The following is a 21,530-nucleotide window of genomic DNA, read 5'->3' as shown; positions in this document are numbered from 1 at the left end:
ATTCAGACCAACATAACATATACAATGTCCAGGTTTTGTGTTAAAACTGACAGCGAGAGAAACAAAAGCTGTGTACTGTGAATATGTACCGTCTAGTCTTCTTTCCCCTCAGTCAATTTAACTACGATAGCAAGGCGGTTTTCGGCTGAGCTATACCACTACATAAAGACTAGTCATCGGAGGGAAATGCTACATTTCTTCTCCTATAAACATTCTTTATCCTCATGCACAAATTCAAACAAAATTTGTACACACAAAAATATGTTGATTCGTTTTATTCCTGTCAGTGTTAACAGAAGACAGTACGGTGACGAAAACGTACATTCAGTTTCGGTACATATGTAGCAACTGCAACGCTTCATCGGTTTCGCTAGTCACTGTGTATATATGTTAAAATCAAGCACAGTAGCTCAAGGAGAATACTGGTATGAGATTTTAACTCTGCAGGAGAGTGTGTGCTGATATGAAAGTTCCTGGCAGACTAAAACTGTATGACGGACCGAGACTCGAACTCGTGACCTTTGCCTTTCGCGGGTAAGTGCTCTACCATCTGAGCTACCCAAGCACGACTCACGCCCTGTCCTCATAGCTTTATTTCTGCCAGTAACTCGTCTCCTACCTCCCAAACTTTACAGCCCTCCTACGCACTTCTCAGAACTAGCACTGCTGAAAGAAAGGATATTGCGGAGACATGGCTTAGCCATAGCCTGGGGGATGTTTCCAGAATGAGATTTTTCCCTCTGCAGTGGAGTGTGCGGTGATATGAAACTTCCTGGCAGATTAAAACTGTGTGCAAGACCGAGACTCGAACTCGGGACCTTTGCCTTTCTGGGGCAAGTGCTCTACCAACTGAGCTACCCAAGCACGACTCACGCCCCGTCCTCACAGCTGTACTTGTGCCAGCACCTCGTCTCCTACCTTCCAAACTTTACAGCTCTCCTGCGAACCTATCAGAACTAGCACTCCTGAAAGAAAGAAAGGATATTACGGAGACATGGCTTAGCCACAGCCTGGGGGATGTTTCCAGAATGAGATTTACACTCTGCAGCAGAGTGTGCGGTGTTATAAAACTTGTTGGAAGATTAAAACTGTGGGTCGGCCGAGACTCTAACTCGGGACCTTGTCCCGAGTTCGAGTCTCGGTCCGGCACAGAGTTTTAATCTGTCAGGAAGTTTCAAGGAGAATAGTGTTTCGTTACGAGAGTCTTAGGTGGAAATGGAGTCCCCGCGGTATAAACGTCATTGGTTATGTTTCCTGCAAAATTAGTCGCTAAGAAGTGTTATAAAATATTCAGCTGTACAAACAAAGGTGCAATGAACGAACTACATACAAGGTACAAAACAAGTAACGTTATAAAATACTCATCTGTACAAATAAAGGTGAAGCGGACGATCTCCATACGAGGTATAAAACAAGTAGCTTAGAATGCTACTGCCATCCCTTGCGTTTGGCCTCCGTCTCGGGCTATGCCGGACCGCTGACTCCCGAAAAGTTGGTGGAGCTGCGCTGTCGCGCCGCACAGCAGGTGCGCTTTTACTGGAGCAGCGGGTCTGCTGGGCACGGCGCGGTGGTGGAGGTTTTGTTTTAATACAGCCGGCGGCCGCCCGGTTCGCTCTGGTCCCAGCTGGTCGCCGATTTTTAATTAACGGGGCCCGTAAAGCGGGCCGCACTTGTTCTGCCATCCGGGCTACACACGACTCTCTCCGGGGGACACCGCGGCGTTCGCGTGACGCCCCAGACAGCGCCGCGAACGTTTGCTTTGCTCTCTTAATACACAGTACAGACGAACGCAGGACTCGTTTACCAGGTCCTTTATTTCCTAAAATATGAGAAAATTTGAGGGATTGTGGTCAGTCATAATGTTGATCATCATCCACTCCTGAACCTATTACAGTAATCTGGAAAGAAAAACACTGGTTTGTGATTCATTCTCCGAAGAAAGGGACGGAGCATAATTTCGGGCTTCGCCAGGTTACTAAATGTTCTAAGCGCACACCAAAAGCCGCGCTATAGTCAGTCGTAGCAAAATGACGGTATTGGCTTGTAATCTTCCCCTTCGTCCCTACTTACTGCTGTTGTCCACATCAGTCTTCTACGAAGATTTGCGACGAGCGAAGATTCAGATGGTTCAAATGGCTCTGAGCACTATGGGACTTAACACCTTAGGTCATCAGTCCCCTAGAACTTAAAACTACTTAAACCTAACTAACCTAAGGACATCACACACATCCATGCCCGAGGCAGGATTCGAACGTGCGACCGTAGCGGTCGCGCGGTTCCAGACTGAAGCGCCTAGAACTCTCGCCCACACCGTCCGGCGGGCGAAGACTACAACAAACTCTCTATTATACTTATCTTTTCACGTAGAGTAGGCTCCTGTTCTCGTTGTCTAGGGGTCTGATTCTTTAAGCTGAAATTCTGAAATTTTAGGACCTCATGGTTCAATTGATCTAAATAAATTTGAAGATTGTTGTTGCAGAATTTTTGTTTTTACATTAGTACATTTTGTCACATTTTTGTATGTCATTTATTCCTTTGATTTTTCACATTAACGAAGCTGAAATTACATTGTTTACGCAAAATACAAAAATATGTCCGATCACATCAGAGACGTGCTTCCTACTACTCACTCAGCGAAAATAACAATATTCCTAAGGGTTTACTATTTTTCTTGACAAACGAATATCTATTAGTTTCGATTATTATTTCATAAATGATCCAGAAATAAACATAATAAACAGCACTAGATTTCGTAATAAATAACAGAAATTTTAAGTGTGTCAAATAATTCGTAATTTCAAATGTTTCTAAAAGAAGAATAATTTTGACTGTACAGTCAGAACTTGTACTTTTCGATCATAGCAACCAAATTAAAGTAATTCCGATTCATTAATCTTAGCTTCAGATACAACATTCTGTGTGTAAAATTCTAATAGTGTTTTCAGAAAAGCAGCTGACATGATACTCACCTCTCCAAAATTAGCTAAAATCCTTCCACGTGATTTTTGGCTCCCTATGTTTCTCCTCGAATGGAAAAACTGGTAGAAGCCAACCACAGGGAAGATCAGTTTGGATTCCGTAGAAATATTGGAACACGTGAGGCAATACTGACTCTACGACTTAGCTTAGAAGATAAATTAAGGATAGGCAAAACTACGTTTCTAGCATTTGTAGACTTAGAGTTCGACAATGTTCACTGGAATACTTTTTTTCAAATTCTGAAGGTGGCAGCGCTGAAATACAGGGAGCGAAAGGCTATTTGTAATTTGTACAGAAACCAGATGGCAGTTATAAGAGTCGAGGGACATGAAAGGGAAGCAGTGGTTGGGAAGGGAGTGAGACAAGGTTGTATCCTCTTCCCGATGTTCTTCAATCTGTATATTGAGCAAGCAGTAAAGGAAACAAAAGAAAAATTCGGAGTAGGTATTAAAATCCACGGAGAAGAAATAAAAACTCTGAGGTTCGCCGATGACATTGTAATTCTGTCAGAGACAGAAAACGACCTAGAGGAGCACCTCAACGGAATGGACAGTGTCTTGAAAGGAGGATATAAGATGAACATTAACAAAAGCAAAACGAGGATAATGGAATATAGTCGAATTAACTCGGGTAATGCTGAGGAAATTAGATTAGGAAATGAGACACTTAAAGTAGTAAAGGAATTTTGCTATTTGGGGAGCAAAATAACTGATGAGAGGACATAAAATGTAGACTGGCAATGGCAAGGAATGCGTTTCTGAAGAAGAGAAATTTGCTAACATCGAGTATAGATTTAAGCGCCAGGAAGTCGTTTCTGAAATTATTTGTATTGAGTGTAGCCATGTATGGAAGTGAAACATGGAATACAAATAGTTTGGACAAGAAGAGTGTAACCTCCTCACACGAAAATATTAATTAAATGAAAATGAACCATGAACGATGTGTAGGCTCCCCACAAAAATAATAAAAAAATAAACCAAGAACCAAGTATAACCTCCGCACAATAATAATAATTAAATGAATTTTAAACATTGTAACCTCTGAACAAAATTGGCTCCCATTTATAATCTGTGTGCAGAAATGCATTCACATTTACTATACCCACAAAATTCTTTTCTCATTTAATGTTAAGTTCGAAACAGAAAAATTCCTAAACCCAAAAATAATAAAAAATTCAGTAACCTGGTAAATTTTGTGACGACAGCAGCGCTGCGCCACGGACCTGTATTCTGAATAAAGAGCAAACATTCTTACCTCAATAAAAACTGCGAATATATCTACTCTTACATAAACAATTTTCGGCACAGCTCCGTGCAATGCTGGCCTATGCTTTTTGATTCACGAAAGGAAAGATAATCCATTGAATAAAAACTTTAAATTGAAATGAATGCTTTTTTTTAATTACTTTGTATTATAAAAATTATTATTGGGGCATTTTTTAAAAAAATTCTAATGACAAATCATATACATTACTAGATATGCGCAAGGCTGCTTCTTTACCTTCTACGATAATACCCATCCTCCAGAGTCTCGACCAGAGCAGACTCCCGACACGCGCCGACACGCGCACACAATAGCCGACTACTGCCGATTCACGCAGACTACTGTAGACTACTGCCTACCACTGAAGACTACTGCAGACTAATGCCGACTAGCGACAAGCAACAACTAACTACATACTGCTCTCTGGTCAGAGACTCTCCCATGCCTCGCCCATCGCCGGCAACGCATACGTCTTACATAACCCTGCAGTGGGGGGCAAAAATTTGGCAGAGATGGTGAGTCAATTGGACTTGCCATGAGCAACAAATTTTTCTTAATTAACTAAATTTACAATCACAGAATATATACATATATATAAATGCATAAGATGAAATAAAATATAGTGCACATGCACTGAGTACAGAACATATCAAGCAGTGACAAAATGTATACACAATGAGTACAAAACATATTAACAAATGGCAAAAGTGCACACGCACTGTAGTACAGAACATATCAAGAAATCACAAAATGTGTAGGCAATGAGTACAAATCATATTAACAAATGACATAAAGTGCACACGCACTGTAGTTCAGAATATATCAGGAAATCACAAAATGTATACGCAATGAATACAAATCATATTAATAAGTGGCATAAAGTGCACACGCACAGTAGCTCAGAATATATCAGGAAATCACAAAATGTATACGCAACGCATATAAATCATATTAATAAAATGACAAAAGTGCACACGCACTATAGTACAGAACATATCAGGAAATCACAAAATGTATACGGAACGAGTACAAATCATATTAACAAATGACATAAAGTGCACAGGCACTGTAGTTTTCTTACTATTTTACAAGAACTAGGATAGGATAGGGAAGGATTGTACCATGGTTGTAGCACATTAGGTTTCACGCAGCTGCACTGAGAGTCCATATCTTTCTACAGAAGCACAACACCACGTGAGACAATCTGAAGTTCTTCTCCCTGAAGTATTAATCAGTGTAGCCAAGACACTGAAATGTCGTATTAATATTCCATGTTATCATTTTGGTAGCACATTAGGTACACCAAACAGTGGGACCATAATAACATCTCCATCGCTCAAGGTGGTGGACAGCATGTCGTGTCAACACCACGTTCTTGTAAGGTACACCAACGTAGAATTAGTGCAAAAACCAAATATAGTGCTCCATGAGCATGAGAATAGACAGGACAAACGGATATTGCAATAATTTATGGTAATTATGTCAGAAGGTGAAGGACATTAAGTCTTATGCCAGTCTTCATTGATAATTACACTAGTCTGACAACTATTCTGAGTAATTTGTGGCACTCATCGCCCAGTTATTGAACATTTCTGTACTATGTATGAAGCATTACAGAATAATGTTCATAAGTTATTTTTTTACAGAGAACATTGGCACTCATTGACCAGTTAAAAAACATCAGAAGTCATCATTCAAAACAGGAGTTAATGAGTGTAGCATCAAGCTACTGGTATTCATATATATAGCATGAAAGTGACATAATACAAATTTAAAATATAAGAAACATTGACATTCATTGGTGAGCAAGTATTGAATATTACAAAACTTTTTCATCATTCAAGTGAAATATAACATATTGAAAATGTAACACTCTGTAGCAATTACTCAAAGTCTGTGGTTGAAAAAAAAATTATTCAATATTACTCATAACTCTTTTAAATTGGTATCACTATTTGGGACTGGTAATATATATATATTTTTTTGGGCTAGCAATGCATTGCGTTGAGATCGATAATTAATTGCTGGGGCATAACAATATTTGCTTTTGACTTATTGCTGCAAATGAAGATGGGTAACGTCATTCGTCATGAGTCAGCTGTAGCAGGGTTATGAAACAAATAGAGTATATGTGATCACATTCATGAATGACACAGGTTTAATGACCAACTGCTTATAGCACATTAATTTCATGAATAATTTCTCATGCAAAAAAAAAAAAAATACAAAATGGATTATTAAGCTGAAAGAAGAAACGCATATAATGCTGAAAAGTTCGAATTAACAGGTAATGAAATGTGTATAAAATGTATATGTTCTCTAGCTGTCCTTTCCAAAATCTTCAGTCATCATACCATGCGACATAAGACATAGTGTCAAAACGAACTGCAACAAGTACCTAAATAACTACATAGCATTTCTTAACTAACAGTAAATATATAAACTTCATCATTATTTTCACCTGCAAAGAAAAACTTCATTATCATTACTATCATCACCTGCTAAGAAAAACTTCATTATCCACATCAACATAACTCCATTATTATCATCACCTGTAAAGAAAAACTTCATTATCCGTATTAGCATATTCTGCATCATTATTCATCACCACTCATTATCATCTGCAAAAAAAATCACTTCATTATTCATTGTACAACTATTCATAGTATAGAGTTCCTTATTTCTAGCATATTTCATCAATAAAACTAAGATGTGTAGTTCTGTCTGACAGTCTGCATCAATCGCCTCGTATTCTGAAAGAAAAAACTAGTTAAGACTAACTATCATATGATGTGTATAGTACATTCTTGTTAATGCTTGTTAATTCTGATCCATTTACTCTTCGTAACGAGGTATTGCATCTTCTTTCATTCATTCCAAAGGTGAAATTCCCATTTCATAGCAATCCACTGTGGTTTGTTTAATTTATTTCTTTTACACGTTATTTCTTTCTGGAAATGATGAACAATGATTAATGTCTTGCATTTAAATCATATACCCAATAAATAAAAGCTGGTTTCTAGTGATATAATTGAGCATACAGCATAGCATGACAGAAAACGTAATATGTCAAAAACGTAGACAGTGTGCAGGTACAAAAATGTACACAGAATATCACAATGTAGCAGCAAAAAAAAAAAAAAATGTAAAATAGTCACGATGTTGAGATATCATAAGGCAAATGTCAAAATCAACTGGTGTTTGTTACGTCTTAAATATTTCATAGTGCATACAAACAAAACAGGAAAACAATCATACATACATGAAAAATGGAAAATGTGCACAGTCTGATATTTAACGACAAGAAGAGCGACCTGCTAACCTTACCTTGCCGGGCACTTGCCAAGAAAAAATACGATAATCATCAGTAAGTAATCACATAAATATAATTGCATAAGTGGTCATAAAATGTGTAAGTTCATCTGGAAAAATGTGCACGGTCTGATGTGTAACGACAAGAACGGTCTCTGTTGGATAGATAGTGCGTACGTACTAGTATCTTCTGTCCAATGTAAAAGTCACGGCGTGCACAAACCTGTTTTTGCTGTCATCTCCGGCGCTCTGCGGCAGGTTTGATGTTCTTCAGCGCAATGTCAATTATTTCATGGCGTCGTAGTCGACGAGATGTAGGAAAGGTTACTAATTCTTTAATTTTGTTAGGTAGTTCAATATTTTTCAGTATAATAGTCGGAGATAGCATAGTAGATTCATTTGGTATGGAATTAATTACATCCTGGAATGAGAGTATGTGTGTGTCCGAATCAATATGATTTTTATGGCAGTATATTCTACATAGTTTACCAATTTCTTTCATTAATCGTTCACAAGGGTTCGAAGAAGCATGGTACCTGGATATACAGATCGGAGAAATGTTTCTAGTTCGTAACATACGTGTCCATATAGCAGATCGAAACTGTGGTCCATTATGGGAAATTACTTTCAATACATGCCCTACATGAAATAAAAAATGTTTTACAAATGCTTTCGAAACAGTTTTAGCAGTAGCTTTGCATAACGGAGTAGAGGTAACAAATTTTGAAGTGAGATCAACAGCGACAAAGATGTAGCAAAAACCTCTATTAGATCTGGAAATCGAGCCAAAAATGTCTACAGCGGCCATGTGTCTCAATTTAACGGATACAATGGGATGTAACGGAGGAATATGCGAAGTCGTGTCTGATTTAGCTTTCTGGCAGATTTTACATGACGCTAAAACTCGTCGAATACGTTTCTCCATGTTGGTACAATAACAGTTCAGTCTCAGTATAAGAAAACATTTTCTGGCTCCGTAATGTGCGTAACTTAAATGAGTATACCAGATTAATTTGTTAACAAGTTCGTCAGGAATGCATAATAACCAATTGTTGCTGTCAGGGTGAGAGCGGCGAAACAGAATGTTATTGCGTACAAGTGTAATGGTTTCTAATCGTAACATTATTCCTATCTTGCCAAAGGTGTTTAATTTCTTTCGACACGATGTCTTTACTCTGCTCTCGTGCTATTTCTTGTAATGACGACGATATGAAATTTTCAAATGCAACTTTTTGAATGTACATGAGGCTGAAATTTGCTTTTGCAGAAGTTGGTTGCGATGTCTTGCTGATTGTTGCTGAGAGAACGCGATAGTGCGTCTGCTACAATATTTTGTGTACCGGGAATGTGAACAATTGTAAAATTAAATTCCTGTAAATAAAGTTTCCATCTACTTAATCTGTCGCGTGTGAATTTAGCGGAAAGTAAAAACTGTATAGCTCTATGATCTGTGGAAACGGTAGTGTGTCTTCCATAAAGAAAATGCCGAAATCTCGTAAATGCCCATACAACACATAATGGTTCAAGTTCTGTAACAGAATATTTGCGTTCAGCAGGTGACAGAATGCGACTCGCAAAGGCTATGTTTTTAATTACTGTAGTGCCATCTTCTTCAATTTCCTGAAAAATGTGTACGCCTGAAGCGGTGTTAGAACTGTCGGTGGCAATGGAAAAATTTCTAGTAAGACCAGGATGTGATACAGTGGTGCATTCAACAAAGCTTTTTCCAGGTTCACAAATTCAGAATGTGCTTGATTATCCCAGGACCAAATAGTGTATTTACCTGTCTATTGACATAATCTAGGGGTGTCTAAAGCAGAGTAATGAATAAATTTACGAAAAAAGTTAATTAAACCCAAAAAGCTGCGTAGTTGTTTCTCCGTCGTAGGAACAGTAATGTCACGTAAAGCTTGAAGTTTTTCCGGGTCAGGCGCAATGCCCTCTGCTGAAATTACATGTCCAAGAAATTTTATAAAAGTTTTGCCAAAGTGCGATTTACTGAGATTAACTGTGAGTCCTTGTGCACGAAAAGTTCGTAACAGTTGTTCAAGGATCAGATTGTGTTCAGACCAGTTAGCTTCTGCAATAAGAATGTCGTCTACATACGTTGTCTGTTAAGTTCTGTCGGAAGTAATGCATTCAAAAAAAAAAAAAAAATGGTTCAAATGGCTCTGAGCACTATGGGACACAACATCTTAGGTCATAAGTCCCCCAGAACTTAGAACTACTTAAACCTAACTAACCTAAGGACATCACACACACCCATGCCCGAGGCAGGATTCGAACCTGCGACCGTAGCAGCCTTGCGGCTCCGGACTGCAGCGCCAGAACCGCACGGCCACCGCGGCCGGCGCATTGCATTCAAACCGCAAATAAATGCTGCTGAAGAAATAGTTAAACCGAACGGTAATTTACAAAATCGATAACAGTCACCAAAACAAAGAAAAGCCGTGTACTTTCAGCAGTCCGGATGGAGTTGAATTTGCCAAAATCCCGATTATAAATCTAATGTGGAATAAATAGACGTACCATGAAATTTCTGTAGAAGTTCTTCTAGTATCTGTGGACGATCTGTTTCATTAATAATAATGTCATTGATGTGACGCGAATCAAGTGCGAGGCGAAGTGAACCATCCTTTTTCTTAACAATATGGAGCGGGTTTATGTACAGACTAACTTCCGGTTCAATAATTCCTTGGTCAAGCATAGCTAGCAATTCTTTCTTAACTTGTTCTCTGTAATATACGGAATGGGATAATGTTTGGCTTTAAATGTGTCGTGCTGTTTAACTTGAAATTCATACATAAAACCGTACATAGTACCAGGAACGTTGTCAAAAACTGGAGCTTGCTGTAAAAGAATTTTGCGTAGTTGCATGCGTTCGACGTCTGTATTTGCACTGCTCTGTTTAACTTTATCAGAAATCATCTGTATAACGTCATAGTCGACTTCGTCTGAAGTATTATAGTTGTGTAGGTACGTATCTGTGAACAATGTGGAATGACAGTCTATGTTACGTAATGCAGAAATGACCTCTGTACGATTAATTGTTTGTTCTTCTGCAGATAAAGAACGCTGAAATTCTAAAGCCAGTTGTACATTTTCATCCTTTAAATTAAATAGGAGTTTTGAAAGTCAATAATTGCGTCGTGTTGTACCAGAAAATTCGTACCTAACATAACGTCTGTCGTCAATAAGGCAACAATCCAAAAATTTGAGTGAAATGTATGACCTGCAATATAAAATAATAAATGTGTCTGTAATTTAACATCTACTCATTTACCAGATACTGCTCCTTTTACTTTCGTTTTGCCTAATGGTAACGTAGGATAGGTATTCTCTTTGCACATTCGTTGAAAGTTTTCTCATTTATGACTGACATAGGAGATCCAGAATCGATTACTGCTGAATTTGGATGATCCAATTTTTACTTCAATAACAGGGTGTGAAATGGTTTTTTGAATAACTGGCTTTTCCTGCAAAAGAGTGTTTAGTATATCGTCAAAAGTAATAACATTTTTGTGAACAAGATTCTGCGTGTCAAAAGTTTTGCTTGCGTTACTGGAGATGCAACCTATACTGTATCTAGTCAGATTCTATCTGGTGTGCTATTATTTTCGGGAGGATGCTGTGGCATTTCCACTATTTGTACTGTTCTGTTATTTCTTCCTGACGTATTACATTCGGGATGATATCTACTATCTGGTTCATTAATGATAATCTGTTGTTGCGGATGATTCTGTTGCTGATAAGACCGACTGTTATTAAACGTACGCTGAAAATTGTACTCATTACTTTTACGTCTGTCATAATAGTCATTTCTATACGGTGCATTGCGATAGGAATTGAAATAGTGTGTTTTCTGTACGTGCTGATTCCCTTGTTGCTGTGCGTTACTATTTTTTGGAGCTGAAGCTATACGTGCAGGCGGCGAAACATTAAAGCTTGGTTGACCTTGTACATTACATTGTTGGTTAGGTATGGTAACCGGTTGGCTTTCATGCTGTTGCGGTGAAAAACGTCTATTGTTACCAAAATGTGGTTCCTGTTGCTGATAATTTTGGCGATACAGATAATTAAAATTTTGTCTGTTATTAAAGTTCTGGTGGTTGTCGTTTCTGAAGCGTCTATTACCTTTGCTATTGAAATTGCGTGGCTGATCGTAATTGCTGTATGTTTGTTGACCTTGGTTATTATATGAAAAATTTTTGTTTATGAAGGAATAATCCGATTGCTGCACTTCCACAAGCTGTAACAGATCTCTGAATGCCGAAATATTTTCTTTCTGCTGACCCATTAAAAGTGATACTCTTAATGATCGTGGTAATTTAGAAATGCATAATTGAATAAGTGCAGATTCACTATATGGTTCACTCAAGTACTGGTTTTGTTGGACCATGTGTTCAAAAAATTGCGTGACAGTGGAAAAATTTGAGTTCTCATAATTCGGTAAACTATTTAATTGATCCTTAATTCCGCGCTGTGTCGTGTTCGACCAATACGCTGACAGAAAAGCATTCTGAAATTCTTCTACCGAGTAGCATTGTCTCGCGATCGGTCTCATACGAGTTGCCGGTTCTGCTTCCAAAAAACTGCAAATAAATTCAAGTTTGTGTGTTACGGACCAAGCCGGTGGAAAAGCAAAGCAAAATTGTTGTATCCAATCCAATGGGTAAATCTGTGTTCTGTCATTTTTAAATACTTTAAATTTTCTCACTGATAGAAAATGTTTGTAATCAAAATTATCGTCTCTGTACATCTGAACAGGTTCAGGATTGTATGAGAATCTATTTGTCTGTGGTTGTTCGGAATCTAAGTCACGTACTCTTTGTAAATTACCTAAATTATACTGGCTGTGTGAGTGTGACAAATGATTGGAATACGCCGTGTGCTGTGACGTGTTATTGACTGAAACATTTTTCATCTCTGTCCCTTCTTGCTGTAAAGTTGACAATTTTCTACGTAATGTATTATTGGACGAATCTATCTCACTGATCGTCTGCTGTAAATTTTGGAATTCAGGTGTCTGATTAAACGAAATCGCGTGAAGTATCGTCTGATTTACTGTCATTATTACTTTCGATAACATCAATACGACTGGCCAATTCATCATATTTTTCAGTCAGTATTTTTACCTGATCATCGTTTTTAGTGTCACAAGCACTAATTTGTTTTTGTATTTTACGTGTGGTTTCGTTCAATTTTTTAATGTCTGCTTTGATGGCATCTGGATCCTGTATTAGTTCTAATCGTTCGAGTCTGTCGGTCACTGCCTGAAAGTCTACTGTGTGTGTATCTGTTTTTGATTTAAGATCGGAAATTTCATCACGCAATTCGGTGTTCGACTGTTTGATATTATTGATTTCGTCTGATACTGTAGCAATATTGTTATCTACGTTTGGTTTTGCTTTCGTAAACAATTTACGCTTGTCCTCCTGTCTCTGTGCGTTAATTGTTCCCATGACTTGTCGCTTTACTTTATTCTGTTCCTGTATGAATTTACGATAACGCGTTTTACTGTTTGGTAGGTGGTGATTAAAATGTTCGTCAATTTTACTGTTCTGTTGGTCATATTTCGCGTCTACTTTTGCATCCAGTGTGCGTGAAAGTTCTGCTGACATTAATTTAAACTCGTCGCGTAACAGCGTTGCGTTTTCAGAGCATTGTTTACCGACTGCACTAATTTCGTCTCTAAGTGATTCTGTTGTAGCTATTTGCATATTCCTTAATTCTTGAGCAACAGATCTAATTTCTTCACTACTTTTCCCAGCACATGCCTTAATTTCCTCACGTAATTGTTCTTTAGTAGCATGACATTGCGCGGCAACGGCTGTAATCTGTTCACTAAGCTGTCTGGTATTGTTGTGTAATTTTTCATTCATCTGTTTGGAATTGTTGTCTAATTTTTCATTCAACTGTTTGGAATTGTTGTCTAGTTTTTCATTAAGTTGTTGTTTGAGTCTTTTATTATTTTCAATAAGTTGTTGTTTGAGATTTTCACTAAGTTGTTTGTGACTGCTGTCTTGCTTATCATTCGACTGTTTGGTATTGCTATCTATTTTTTCATTCATTTGTCGTAATAATGCCATAACTTGATCCCAGCCAAAATTATCCGCTCTATTCTCTGTACTGTGTAATGGTGTATCTGCATTTGTCACGTTTTCTGTAACCATTTGGTTATTCTGTAATTCTTGTAAAGGTCTGCCAAATGGATGTGCATTGTTAGTCACTACCTCGGAATCGAATAAATCTGTCGTACTTTGAGTACACTGTTCATTTTCGTTAGAAAAATTTATCCGATCACAATTCAAATTTTGCAAATCGGGTGTGTTAAACTGGGCAGCGTTCATTGTAACAGAACGTGCCGCGTGATTCATGAAAGATAATCCATTGAATAAAAACTTTAAATTGAAATGAATGCTTTTTTTAAATTACTTTATATTATAAAATTTATTATTGGGGCATTTTAAAAAAAATTGGAATGACAAATCATATACATTACTAGATATGCGCAAGGCTGCTTCTTTACCTTCTACAATAACACCCATCCTCCAGAGTCCCGACCAGAGCAGACTCCCGACACGCGCCGACACGCGCACACAACAGCCGACTACTGCCGACTCACGCAGACTCCTGTCGACGACTGCCTACCACTGAAGACTACAAAAGACTACTGCAGACTAATTCCGACTAGCGACAAGCAACAACTAACTACATACTGCTCTCTGGTCAGAGACTCTCCAATGCCTCGCCCATCGCCGGCAACGCATATGTCTTACAAGAGAATAGAAGCTTTTGAAATGTAGTGCTACAGAAGAATGCTGAAGATTAGATGGGTAGATCAAATAATTAATGAAGAGGTATTGAGTAGAATTTGGGAGAAGAGAAGTTTGTGGCACAATTTGACTAGAAGAAGGGATCGGTTGGTAGGACATGTTGTAAGGCTTCAAGGGATCACCAATTTACTCTTGGAAGGCAGCGTAGAGGGTAAAAATCGTAGAGGGAGACCAAGAGATGAATACACTAAGCATATTCAGAAGGATGTAGGTTGCAGAATGTACTGGGAGATGAAGAAGCTTGCACAGGATAGAGTAGCATGGAGAGCTGCATCAAACTAGTCTCAGGAACAAAGAACACAACAACAACAACATGTTTCTTCTGTTTCTTTGTATTTTTATCACATTTTTAACAATCTGACTTCCGGTGTCCTACGTGTGATCAAACTTCTCTCCAGGCCGTGGAGGTCGAAGGGACGTCTGCTGCTGACCGAGTCATCCTCGGCCTTGCGGCGTCATGCGGTTGTCCTCTGCAGGAGATATTTGAACAGCACGCCGCTCACCCGGCTGTTTTGCAAATATTCGAGACGGTGGAGCCGCTAATATTCCGTCAAGTAGCTACTCAGTTGGTGTCACCAGGCTGAGTTAATTCTGTAGCAGTCCTTCCTCGAAGGAAAACTCCTTGGCACTACCAGTAATCGAATGCGGATCCCCCGCATGGCAGCCATCTAAGCTGAACGCAGAGCTACGGGAGTGGGCATTCTATTGACGTGCTGTTTACGTTTCGTTCTGCAGTTTCTTTTCACAACTAGGTACATTAACCGTTGTGTGTCCTGTACTTACCGAATCGATTAACGTAGAGGAAGGTATTAGTGATCGTAAGGTTGTTCAAATGGTTCAAATGGCTCTGAGCACTATGGGACTCAACTGCTGTGGTCATAAGTCCCCTAGAACTTAGAACTACTTAAACCTAACAAACCTAAGGACATCACACACATCCATGCCCGAGGCAGGATTCGAACCTGCGTCCGCAGCGGTCGTGCGGTTCCAGACTGTAGCGCCTTTAACCGCTCGGCCACTCCGACCGGCCGTAAGGCTGTGATGGCATCTATGACCAAGAATATTAAGATAGGTAGGAAAATATTTTTGCTTAGCAAGAGATACAGGGTGCAAATTGCAGAGTATCTGAGCAGTCAGCCTTAAATATTCAGTGCTGAAGATGAAGATGTGAAGCACGAAAGGGAAATGTTTGAAAGCGTCTCTGACTTGCTTCAGACAAGTATATTGGAGCATGATTTTAAGGGAACCACCGAGGTTTAATAGCCGTGTAGAAAACTGCTGCGTGAACAATAAGAGCTTCAGATTCAAGGGAGGTGGAAACCTAGCAGACAAACAAAATTTGAAACACAAATGAGCATACGATTAGCAATGAGACAAACGTTCAGTAACTTTGAAAATAAAATTTTGTCAGCCGATCTGAGTAAAAACCTTAAGAGGCTTTGGGCTTGAGTAAAATCAGTAAGCCCTTTTCAGTCACTCAGTGACCATCCTGTCATCGAACAGATAGAAGATAGAGAGAAGTCCGAGATTTCGGCCTTTCGAAATCATTTCGCGGCCGAAGAGAGTAATGCGGTCCCTCCTTTCTATCACTGTACGGACGTCTAAATGGCAGATTTGAGATAATCGAACGCGGAATAGAAAAGCAACTACAGTAGCTTTGTAGTGCAAAGACATCAGGATCAGATGATATAAGTTCAACAAAGATAATGCGAAAGAATTTAATCCCCTTCTAGCAGCAATTCATCATATATCACGGGAACAACTAAGCCTACCTGACAACTGAAACAAAGCGCATTCAATTCCAGTTTACAAGAAGGATCGTAGGATGGAAATACATAATTATAAGACTGTATCGCTGACGTCAATATGCTGCAGAATTATGGAGAATGGTTAATGCTCAAGAGTTGAGAAATTTTTGGGAACGAAAATCTTCTGTATAAAAGACCGCAGAGATCCTGTGAAACTCATCTCCCGCTGTTGCACCGTGAGATCCAAAGCGACGAAGATAACGGCACTGAAGCAGATGTGTTCCTTATTTTCAGGAACGCTTTTGAGACCGTCCCACATTGACGTTTAGTGAAAAAATACTAGCTTAATGAGCTTCGTAGCAGATCCGCTACAGGATTCAAGACCTCTTTGCAGCTACGAATCAACATCTCGCTCTTCACGGATCAAATTCGTCAGATGAAAAGATTATTTCCGAAGTACACCAAGGAAGTGTAATAGGACCGTGACTGTTTATAATGTATGTGAATGATCTAATGGAAATCGTCGGAAGATCTTTAAACCTGTCCGCCTATAAAGCGGCCGTCTATAAGAAAGAAGCAACGTCAGAAGACTGTATCAGTCTGCAGAAAGACTTGCAGGGGATTAATGAATGGTGCAGGCACCAACAGTTGACCTTGAACGTAATATAATATATTACGCATATATAGCAAAGAAATCTGCTACAGTTCACAACACTATTGATGACAAATTACTAGAAACAGTATCTGCTGCAATAAATCCAGGAGCAATTATCCAGAGCAACCTTAAGTGGAATGACCATATAAAACCAAATGTAGGAAAATCACCTTCATAGGAAGATCCCCCTTCTTTTTTTTAAATTTTAGTGTCCAGTTCTCTGACTCGTTTGATGCGGCCCGCCACAGATTCCTCTTCTGTGAAACTTTTCGTCTAAGTGAAGCACTTGCGACCTGCGTCCTCAATTATTTGGTGGACGTATTCGAATCTCTGTCTTCCTTTACAGCTTTTACTCTCTACTGCTCCCTGAAGTGCTGTGGAAGTTATTCCTTGATGTTTTGTCATACCGTCCCTTGTTCTTGCCAGTGTCTACAACGCTTAGATGTTCTTTTGTTTTGAGGTCCCCCCCCCCCCCCCCCTTCCTCCCTTATTTCACTACGATACCATGCTATGCTCCAAATTTACATTTTCAGAAATTCCTTCCTCAAATTAGGGCCAATGTTTGATATTAGTAGACTTCTTTTAGCCAGAAACGTCCTCTTTGCCTGTATTAGTCTGCTTTTGTCCTCCTTGCTTCGTCCATCAGGGTTACTTTCCTATCTTAACTTCATTTAATTTATGATCACCAACTTTGATGTTAAGCTCCTCCCTATTCTTGTCTCTGTTACTTCTCACTCTTTTATCTTTTTCCTGTTTATTGTCAATCCCTCCTTTCATCTCCACTCAACGCATCCTGTAATTCTTTTTGACTTTCACTGAGGATCGCCATGTCATCATAGAATTTTATCATTGATATCCTTTTACCTTTAACTGTACTGTTCAACGTTTCTTTTATTTCGATATACATTCTTCCATGTACAGACTGAACAGTAGGGCCGAAAGACTACATCCGTCTTTTGACCCCTTTTAATCCCACCTCTTCGTTCTTTGTCTTTCATTTTCATTGTTCCCTCTTGGTTGTTGTAAATATTGTGTAATACCCGTCTTTACCTCTAGTCTGACGACATTATTTTTCTCTGAATTTCGAACATCATGCACCATTTTACATTGCCGAACACTTTTTCTAGGTCGAGATATCCGATGATAGTGTCTTGATTTTTCATCAGTCTAGCTTCCATCATCAATTTCGGTGTCAGAAGTGACTGTCTGCTGCCTTTGCCTTTCCTAAAGCCAAACTGAATGCCATGTAACACACTCTCTGTTTTCTTTTCCATTCTTCTGTATATGATTCTTGTCAGTGACTCAGATAAAGAAGCTATTAAGCTGATTTTGCGACAATTCTCGCACTTGTCGGTTCTTGATAATTCCAGAATTGTGTGAATGATGTTTCTCCGAAGGTCTGATACTATACTGGCACCCTCACATTTACTACATACGAACGTGAGTAGTCGTTTTATTCTCATGCCCCCCCCCCCCCCCCATGAATCTAGAATGTCATCAATCCTTTCTGCCTTATTTGACCCTAAATATTCCAAAGATGTAAATTCTGATTATAATACTGGATCCTCAATGTCTTCCCTATCAACTCCGGTTTCTTCTTATGTTACGTCATCAAACAAGTACTCCCTCCCACAGAGGCCTTCGATGTACTCTTTCTACCTATCCACTCTCTCCTCTGCTTTTAATAGTGGACTTGCCTTGCGTTGTTACTGCTATCGCCCTTGCTTTAAATTTTACAGAATGCTGATTTAACTTTTCTTTTCGCTGAGTCAGTCTTTCCGATAATCAGGTCTTTCTCGATTTCTTCAAATTTTTCATGCAGCCATGTCATCTTAGTTTCCTTGCAGTTACTATTTATTTCATTCCTAAGTGACTTGTATTTATGTATCCCTGAATTTCCCCGAATGTTTTTGAACGTCCTTATTTCACAATCAACTAAAGTATTCCACCTGGTGATCATAGTTCCTTGTAGCCATGTTTTTCTTTGTCACTTCTGTGATATCCCTTTTTAGAAATATCCAGTCTCCCTCAAATGAACTACCTTCTTAGCTATTTACAATCGTAATATCTATAGCCGAAGAGAACTTCAAATGTATCTCTTCATTTCTTGATATTTCTGTCTCCCATTTTTCCGTGTATTAATTCTTTCTGACTAATCTCTTAAACTTCAGCCTACCCTTCATCATCAGTAGACCGTGATCTGAGTCAATGTCCGCTCCTGGGTACTCCTTACCATCCAATATCTGCTTTCGGAATCCTTGCCTGAACATGATGCCATCTTAGGAAACGGTTCTCGTATTTCTTGGCTTTTCACAATTATAACCCTCCCCTTACAGTTGTTGAGCAGAGTACTAGCTATTATTAGCTGACATTTATTGCAACTCTCTCCTACAACCGTATTCCAGTCCCTCATAATTAGTGGCTCTTCGGCTCCCTTTACGTACACTATTACCAGATCAGTATCCTCATGTTGTTGTTGTGGTCTTCAGCTAAGATTGGCTAGATGCAACTCTCCATGCTATTGTATCCTGTGCAAGCTTCATCTACAAAGAACTACTGCAACCTGCATCCCTCTCAATCTGCTTTCTGTATTTATCTCTTGGTCTCCCTCTTTTTACGATTTTTATTCCCCATGCTTCCCTCCAATACTCATTCGTGGACCCTTGATTTCTTATAAACTGTTCTGTCAACCAATTCCTCCCTCTAGTCAGGCTGTGCCACAAATTTCTTTTCTCGCTATTTATATTCAGTACTTCCTCATCAGTTACGTGATCTATTCATTTGGCCTTCCGCATTTGTCTGTAGTACCACGTTTGAAAAGCTTCTATACTCTTCTCGTCTAAGGTGTTTACCGTTCACGGTTCACCTCCATACATAGGTAAACCCATAGACAGATACCTTCAGAAATGACTTCCTAACACTTCAACCTATAATTGATGTTATACAATTCCTCATCTTCAGAAAAGCTTTCTTGCCATTGTCATTCTATACTTGATATCCTCCCTACTTCGGCCATCGCCAGTTATTTTGCTGGCCTAATAGTAAAACTCATCTAGTACTTTAAGTGTCTCATTTCCTAATGTAGTTCCCTAAGCATCATCTGATTTAACTTGATTGCATTCCATTATCCTTCACTTGCTTTTGTTGTCGTTCATCTTATATCCGCCTTTCAAAACAGTGTCCATTCGTTCAAAAAATGGCTCTGAGCACTATGGGACTTAACATTTGTGGTCATTAGTCCCCTAGACTTTGAACTACTTAAACCTAACTAACCTAAGGACATCACACATATCCATGCCTGAGGCAGGATTCAAACCTGCGACCGTAGCAGCAGCGCGGTTCCGGACTAAAGCGCCTACAACCGCTCGGCTACAACGGCCGGCCCATTTGTGCAACTTCTCTTCCAAGTCCTTTGCTGTCTCTGACAGAATTACAATGTCATCGGCAGTCCTCAAGGCTTTTACTCCTTCCCCGTGAACTTTAATTCCTCCTACTTGCTCCCTCTACACACTGAACAACCTCAGGGAAAGCCTACAAACCCGTCTCACTCCCTTCTCAACAATTGCTTCTATTTCATGCTTTTCGAATCTTATAACTCTCGTTTCTTTTCTGTACTAGTAGTAAATAGCCTATCACTCCCTGTATTTTATTCCTGTTACCTTCAGCATGTCAAACAGAATATTCCAGTCGTCATTGTCATAAACTTTCTCTAAGAAGTCCTACATTCAGTAACGCTTCGTGTGCTCCTACATTTCTCCGAAATCCAATCTAATCTTCCCCGATGTTAACTTCTACCATTTTTTCCATTCTCTTGCAAATAATTAATGTTAGCATTACTTATTAAACATGTAGTTTGGTGATTTTCACACCTGTCAGCCCTTGATTCCTTTATAATTGCAATTATTATATTCTTCTTGATGCCTGAGGGTATTTCGCCTGTCCCGTACATCTTGCTTACTGGATGGGGTAATTTTGTCATGGCTGCTCTCTCAAGACTATCAGTAGTTCTGACATAATGTCTTCTACTTCCGGGCCCATGTTTCGACTTACCTTTTACAGTGTTCTGTCAACTTCTTCTCCCACCATCGTATCTTCAATCTCATTGTCATATAAGTCCTCTTCGTTTTATATAAAATTTCTCTAAATTTCTTCTTTCTTGTATAGACAGCCAGTTGCACCGGCCTTCAGACCATTTGATGCTGCACTGGAAAGCTGGATGGAATGGTCACGCCAATTTGGATTCCATCTCGCCGCCTACAGATTTCTAGGTAACGAGCAGCAGCCTTTTCTTTTGTTGTCCGTCGGTGTGCAAGCCTACTGTGTGATAGTTAAATTATTTCCCCGACGTGACGTAGCAACTCTGTCCTATGAAGAAATTTTATCTGCATTAGATGCATATTTCAAAAAATCAGTCAATGTAGTTGCGAAACGATATACCATCTTTCGTACAAAACATATGGCAGGTCAGACTAATCGGGAGTGGGTTGCAACCTTGCAAGGCCTTACTAGGGATTGTGCTTTGGAGTGTCAATGCGGACTCCCATATTCAGATACTATGGTACGTGATGCAATTGCACAGATCGTTTCTGATGTTAGTATAAGGGAACAGATTTTGAAACTAGTCAATCCCTCCCTTCAACAATTGGTGGACATATTGGATCAGCAGGACACACAAGACTTTGCTTACGAATCATTTGAAACTTCGCCAGCCGTGTGTCAGGTTAACCGACCTGCCGG

The 21,530-nt window shown here is 39.2% G+C and overlaps 1 non-coding gene across 1 annotated transcript; it reads right to left on the bottom strand.

The window, feature by feature from the left end:
* Positions 1 to 789: 789 nt before the first annotated feature.
* Positions 790 to 866, bottom strand: Trnas-aga. Its single transcript has one exon. It is a non-coding gene; the product is annotated as a tRNA-Ser (tRNA).
* Between the last annotated feature and the right edge of the window lie 20,664 nt (positions 867 to 21,530).

This window comes from Schistocerca americana, chromosome 3 (genome assembly GCF_021461395.2).
Source record: "Schistocerca americana isolate TAMUIC-IGC-003095 chromosome 3, iqSchAmer2.1, whole genome shotgun sequence".
NCBI classification, from domain to species: domain Eukaryota; kingdom Metazoa; phylum Arthropoda; class Insecta; order Orthoptera; family Acrididae; genus Schistocerca; species Schistocerca americana.
This window is presented reverse-complemented; position numbering and strand designations above follow the sequence as displayed.